This window comes from Coenobita brevimanus, chromosome 95 (genome assembly GCF_032717465.1).
Source record: "Coenobita brevimanus isolate Jiangsu-jjx chromosome 95, ASM3271746v2, whole genome shotgun sequence".
In the NCBI taxonomy this organism is placed as follows: domain Eukaryota; kingdom Metazoa; phylum Arthropoda; class Malacostraca; order Decapoda; family Coenobitidae; genus Coenobita; species Coenobita brevimanus.
In genome coordinates this window covers 453,153-460,475 of record NC_137048.1, presented here as the reverse complement: position 1 = coordinate 460,475, position 7,323 = coordinate 453,153, and the positions used below count along the sequence as shown (strand labels likewise).

At 39.8% G+C, this 7,323-nt stretch overlaps 1 non-coding gene across 1 annotated transcript; it reads right to left on the bottom strand.

Moving 5' to 3' along the window:
* Positions 1-6,991: 6,991 nt before the first annotated feature.
* On the bottom strand, positions 6,992-7,109 carry LOC145413325 (5S ribosomal RNA). The gene has a single exon (XR_013899724.1). It is a non-coding gene; the product is annotated as a 5S ribosomal RNA (ribosomal RNA).
* Positions 7,110-7,323: the final 214 nt, after the last annotated feature.

Genomic DNA, 7,323 nt, shown 5'->3' with positions numbered 1-7,323 from the left:
TAACACGAAATTAGCAAGAGTAAATTTATCTAAGTCAGCCCTGATAAAATGAGAAAACCGGATAATGCTCAGTTAATGCAATATATATTATTACAGATACAAAATATTATTACTACTGGCTGATAGTAAAACTTTACATTAATCACAAAAACCTCACCAGGCCCACGAATTAACACCTTATGCTATACAGTACAAGAAAAAATGTAATAACACTTATACTCAAATTACACTGCAGCTAGATGGTTGGAGACTTTCTGAGCACTCACAAAAATAATAACAACTGTACAGGGGAGGACAGAGATGTGAACAAAATGAGGAGTAGATCTAAGTGGCCATTAATGCAGAAACTGAGCTCATTATATAGGGGCCGGCAGAGCTTGACACAACTTGTAAGAAGGACGCGCAAATGAAGCCATAGGGGACAAAGAGTTGACACTCCTGCTCTGAACAACAGAAAGAACGACTTACTCTACTATAAGGGAGGAGGGGGGGAGTGAGGTAGAACACGCACTATGGAAGCCACGAGGCGAATCGTGATCAAACATGCAGCATACTGTACGTTAGAATCATACAAAGGATGATGAAATCATAGGCTATGTAACAATATATATATATATAAATATATATATATATATATATATATATATATATATATATAAACAGGGAAAAAGAAGCATACAGGGAAAACAAGAAAACGATCATGATAGTAGTACAAACTTATATATATATATATATATATATATATATATATATATAAACAGGGAAAAGAAGCATACAGGGAAAACAAGAAAACGATCATGATAGTAGTACAAACTTATATATATATATATATATATATATATATATATATATATATATATATATATAAACAGGGAAAAGAAGCATACAGGGAAAACAAGAAAACGATCATGATAGTAGTACAAACTTATATATATATATATATATATATATATATATATATATATATATATATATATATATATATATATAAACAGGGAAAAGAAGCATACAGGGAAAACAAGAAAACGATCTTGATAATAGTACAAACTTTACAGACTTTGTTGATCAACCTTTTCATGGTGGCGTGAACTCTAGTACAGGCAAACAGCAGCTGTAACAGATGCTGCAACAGAAGTTAGTTTTCTCAACATACAATGTGAAAGCACTGACGTCAGTGCTAGACAGTCAGTTTGACTGGAGGTTAAATACCACTGTCGGAGCCGAGAAAACGAGGTATGTTACCCAAGGATGTCAAACGAATGAGAAGGACGGTAAGAAGCAAAATACAGCTAAATTCCATTACTGTAGCGTCATCCACGCCAGTGTTTACCTGAATAGTGAGAAGTACCGTGAAATGGATCAAAACCTCGATTTCGAACGGAATACCTTCAATAGATCATATAAAATGTTACTCAAGATAGTCACGTTATCCACAAAGAGGCCTGTCTCATCTCACTGATTGGATATGAGGCTCTGTGTCAGCTTATAGTCTTTGATGTCAGTGGGAAGTCAGAGAAAATTAAGAATCATGTCACCGACATTAGGAATAAGCAAAAAAAAAAAAAAAAAAAAAAAATCACAGTACAATGGAGGGCTTATGGTCTAATCTTGCCAGACATACAGTGACATTAGAATGAAATGGTGAAAAGCTAAATACCATCCAGCAACTTATTATCAACCACTGTCCATAGACGCTCAGCATGGCAACACCATAACCCCTGCCCACCTCACCACCTGGGTTTAGGCTCACTCTGTCTACTGAATACCATCCAGTAACTCACCGTATCTCTGTCCTTGATGACGTTATAAAATATCTTTCTGCAAAAATCGCCAGAGCACTAAAACATCCTGACGCCCAACTTCGCCTGAAAAGCACACAAAATCACCAGATAAACCCACCCGAGGTGAGTGGGCTCGGATCACTGTTTTTTCCTAATACTGATGTCTCTTTTCACCTTACGCAAGAGTTCTTTGGGTGGTGAGATTGGGGTTAGAGAGGACTGTATTTAACACTTCCGTTTGATAAGCGTCTCGAAATCTGATTCTTATCGTCTGCAAATAGCAAGAGCTAACGACAAAAAGAACTCGACTTGTTTAAGTGATTCATATCCTACATATATTCCATGCTGCAGCAGGGATTGATCCTATGGCCTTGTAGCAGACCTCTCTTGCACCAGTTGCCCCCCTACTCCCATATAAGCACAAACACTAACACATACAACATATGCACATCCAAACAGACATAAACCAAGACAGACTCCCACCAAGCCACCCTGATGCCAGCTTGCACAACATTCTAGTCACCTGCATACAAACATCTTACCTCCCCACCCCACCCACACATACACACACTTTCACGGCTACATTCACAGCACACACACACCTTTCACCCCAGTAATTCCCCTCGACATGAAAAATGGCGGCGTAGTATCCTGTAATGGGAGGGATGGCCCGGGTCGTCTTCCTGTTCCAGTTTTATTATGCAGATTTGATGCTGACTGGTCATCTGATGCAGAGAGAGAGAGAGAGAGAGAGAGAGAGAGAGAGAGATACATAGGAGAAATGGATGAAAATGTAAAGGTAAAAAGGTAAAGGTGGGGGTAGACGCCGTGAGGAGCTTTGCCGTGGTGGTGCTCTTGGTAATGTAGGCCGTTGAGCCTGTGGCAGGTTATTCAGGCAATATGTTGGGCTAGCAGGCCAGTGCAGCATCCAGGTCAGCATAGCTACCTGCCCTATGAGTTAGCCTCGGTACTCATTTTAGGTACCAGTGCACAAAGGGTGACTAAACACGTGAGTAGAGTGATGCAGCTGCCACACCAGGATTCACACTTTGGCGCTAGCGGACCGGCAGCTTCTCCGTCAACGATGCTAACCACTCAGACATGGCGTCGTGAAATGTGGTAGGGAAGTACTTATACCACACACACACACACACCTATTCTTAATTTCCTTCAGTGCCTCATGGTGTTTGGCTGGGCTGGTGTGTTGGAAAGATCAGACAATGATGTACTGTCTTTTCATTTATAATTAGCCCATTTTCTGATGTGTGGATATTTCTACTCTCAGCCCATCATTTTTTAAACTGGCTCTCGTCATATATTTCTGGCCGCAGCTCCCTTCTGTGTTCAGCCACTTTTTTTTTCTAAGTTGTGTCATTAGGCTTTGATGTTACTGTTTTTTATATATATTGCTTTTTCCATCTTTGTTTCTGCGGTTAGTTTTTGAGTCTTATCGTCGGGTTTGTTTTATGTTTTGTTAGTGTTGCTCGTATGTTAGTCTGCTTCTTCTTGTGGTGCTTTTCATGTTGTTATGTTGCTGTGTTGTTGTAGTTTAATGATGCTCTGTGGTTTTTATGCTGCCCATTCCAGCCGTTGCCTGACTTTTCTGCTTCACTGACTGGATTTCGTCGTGTGCGTTTAATGGGACTATATGGTAGGCTTTTATATCTGTGTGTGTGTGTGTGTGTGTGTGTGTGTGTGTGTGTGTGTGTGTGTGTGTGTGTGTGTGTGTGTGTGTGTGTGTGTATGTGTTTGTGTGTGTGGAGGAGCAGGAGGAGGATTAGGAACAGGTTCAGGAGGAGAAGGAGGAGAGGAAAACGTAAAATTTTATTGGGAAAAAAATGGACATTGAGATGGAAAATCATGAGAGCGAAGAAAAAAGGTACAATACTGGGTTTATATACGACATTTTAATAGCAATTGTATCTTCTTATGCCTTCAGTGTTACCTTCGCCAGTGAAATTGGAGGTTATGTATTCACGCGTGTCTGTCTGTGTTTGTCCGCCTATTTGTGGATATAAAAAAAAATGTAATGGCTATCGATGAACCTAGCGGGAGGACAGTGGTTCAATGAAAAGTTTATTCGGCGATTTTGACATGTATCCGGATCAAACTGCAGGAGTAAATCAAAAATTCTAGTGAAGTTTGCGAAAATATACACTCTGTGAGATTGTGCAACAGGACAGGCTGGCACCTTAAAATTAATTGACTATGTGAGACCGTAAAAGTATTCGCATAGGCAGCAAGAAAAAATTCAGAAGTAAATCACTAGTTTTATTGCTATTAGTGGAGGTATGCGCTCCCTTAGATTCTGTAGCAGGGCAGACTAAGGCCATAGCATTTTTTGACGCACTGCGACAGACCTCTTTTTCATGCCTATTTTCTCAAAGGTTTCTTTTTTTTTTTTTTCCTTTGTGCCGCTCATCATGTCTTTCTATTGTGTCCATTCAGCGGCTTTCTTCTCTGCACTTCTATGTATATTTTCTCTCAGAAGTGTTTGGTATTCCTCTCTCTCTCTCTCTCTCTCTCCCTCTCTCTCTCTCTCTCTCTCTCTCTCTCTCTCACACACACACACATTGTTCCCCCTTCTACTTCCATACTTCTGTCTTTGTTCCTGTTTCCGCTAAAATACAGATGAGTGTTGTGGCGTAGAGAGATTGATGGACGAAATGTAGTGGGGTGAAGAGGACTGACGTAGCCTGACGAGGTGGCAGTGGACCAAAACACTGTGCTGGAATGAGACCGAATATGGCTGACGAGGCAACTAGGACATCTAAGGACGAAAAATGCGTCACTGCATAAGCCAAACTAGTGCTGCATCAAAGGGGCTTATTTGTTTTACGGATCCGGTTTGTCCGGGACTCACTTATTTTGCAGGGAACAGAGAAATATCTCTCATTCTTTCCTTCACCGTCACTTGGCTGCCACTATCACCTTTAACCTTCTCTACAGCCGCCTGCCGCAGTGAGTCGAGAATACTTTTATATGCTATAGGAAGGTGAAATTGATTTCTGGGCGATGACGTATTTTGCTGTATATATTGTTCTTGCTATTTTTTATAAATATCATTCATCTCATGAGAGACTTTTAAATGTATAAATACAAAGATATCTATCTATCTATCTATTTATTTATCTATCTATCTATCTATCTATCTATAGTACATGAACATCAGAATAGATTTTTCAAACGAGGTGTTAAGAAAGAGTGAAACAGTGGAAAGCTGGCTATGACGTATCGAGACTTTGTACATGATAAGTGAATATTTCTGCACGGCAAAATAGACAGTCGCGACTCTACTTAGCTTTTGTTATCATTGTCTTTCAGGTTTAACTCTATACCTCATACCAATTAATTTGGCCAGGCATGTATGGCAACACTGTTCCTGCCGAGATTCTGATTGGCTGGAGATGTTTGTTCGATTTCGTTGTTGCTTAAACCGATACTTTCTTTATTATCAGATATGATACTGAGTTTATCGAAAATACAATCGTCAAAAGCAATAGGAAATCCGTTATATACTTAACAAAAATGAAATTTTCGTAGGAAGATAGAAATATGAGTCAACAAAGTATTATAACAGTCCAAGTCAAGGTCAGCATTCGAACAGTTCCTTTAAATCTCCGACACTCGATAATGTAACAGAAAATTAAGGAAACCTGCTTAATCTATGCGTTGGTGTAACACACATTTGAATTTTAAGATCACTCCGCACCCTTAAATCGTGCCACAACTCTGAATAATTAAAAATTCTAATGAAAAGAGTTGTGCGGGAAGGGAGGTTTGAAAAAATTGCGAAAATCAAAGTAGGCTAAAGGAAAACTATTTCATTATATCTCCTCTATTATCACAGTACGGACTGATCTTAAAAATTAAATGTGTGTTATACCAACGCATAGATTAAGCAGGTTTCCTTAATTTTCTGCTATATTATCGAGTGTCGGAGTTTTAAAGGAACTGTTCGAATGCTGACCTTGACTTGGACTGTTATAATACTTTGTTGACTCATATTTCTATCTTCCTACGAAAATTTCATTGTTGTTAATTATATAACGGATTTCCTATTGCTTTTGACGGTTGTATTTTCGATAAACTCAGTATCATATCTAATAATAAAAAGAGTATCAGTTTCAGCGACAACGAAATCGAACAAACACCTCCACCAATCAGAATCTCGGCAGGAACAGTGTTGCCATACATGCCTGGCCAGATTAATTGGTATGAGGTATAGTAATTTAAAAGGCACATATTTATCATTAAAGATATCATTGCTTTAATTTGTATCTGTATATTCCGGTATCTAACAAATCAATGAGGGCCTTGGTTGGAATACAAAGTCAATTTGGTACACGTTCAAACACAACGGAAATCCACCAAGCACCGCCCGAGTGCATCGCGCAGTGTTACCAAATCCACCTGTCCTCGGCTGGCAAAATCAGTGCGTCAGACTCCCTGGAACCTAGTATAGTCCTGCATCTCTTTCCACACGTTCTCTTTAGTGAGCAGGGCGAAAGAAAACGTGATTTTTGGTATAACTAAAATGATATATAATAATTTTGAGTGTTGCAAGAGTACGCGTATGAAAAATGAAACATATCCTGACTGATGTGTAGGGAAGGTAAATGGTTAATATGCCAAAATAGGATTCTTGAGTGTATGCTGAAATGTAATGAAACAAGAGACCTGTTTACTCATACCCAACAGGTAATTAAAAGAAACCAGCCATATACTGTATATAACTATTACATTCGTAAGTCTGTTCCTGCACGGTAAAAGAGTGTGTGTGAGTGAGGTGGAGGAGGGGAGACGGAGAGGGAGACCGAGGATGAGATGGAGAGATGTAGTAGAGAGGTATATGAGAGAGGGGGTGTACGTTGGGGGGAATGGTGAGTGAGATACTAACCACAAATAGATTTACTTCAGTTTATCACATCTAACCCCTGGAGTCAATGCTGGCCATCATCCTGTGCCAGACTCATCCGCTGTTCAGCTACGTATGATTAACGAAAGAAATGCATCAGCTGTTCCCCAGCCCTTTTAAGTATGGCTGCATGTGTTTGGCATTTGCCTTGTGATTTTTTTTTTTTTTTTTTTTTTTTTTCATTCATTGCCAGACGCCATGTATCCCAGATGGGGTGGCCAAGGGCTTAGAGTTAATTGTTTTACAGGGAGGGGCACTAATCCTCCACCAACCCCACTTGACACGTAGGGATGCCAGCAGCATCTGGTGTTCCCAGGCGGTCACCCATCCAAGTACTAACCAGACCCAACGTTGCTTAACTTCGCTGATCGGACCGGAAGCGGTGTACTCAACGTGGTATGGCCGTCTGAATAATAAAGTGACAACGATGCTGCCGGCCGGCTGCAGGTAGGCAAGGGTCCCCGACACAATCTGCCTTATTTTACATTAGAGTATTATGCATAAACGATACATTTTCAGCGACCTATGATAAATTGAAATAACATTATACGTTAATGCCTGCTAACCATGTCAAAATTGCCTTTACTGCACAAAATAACATATGGGTAACGTGAAATTTGTCCA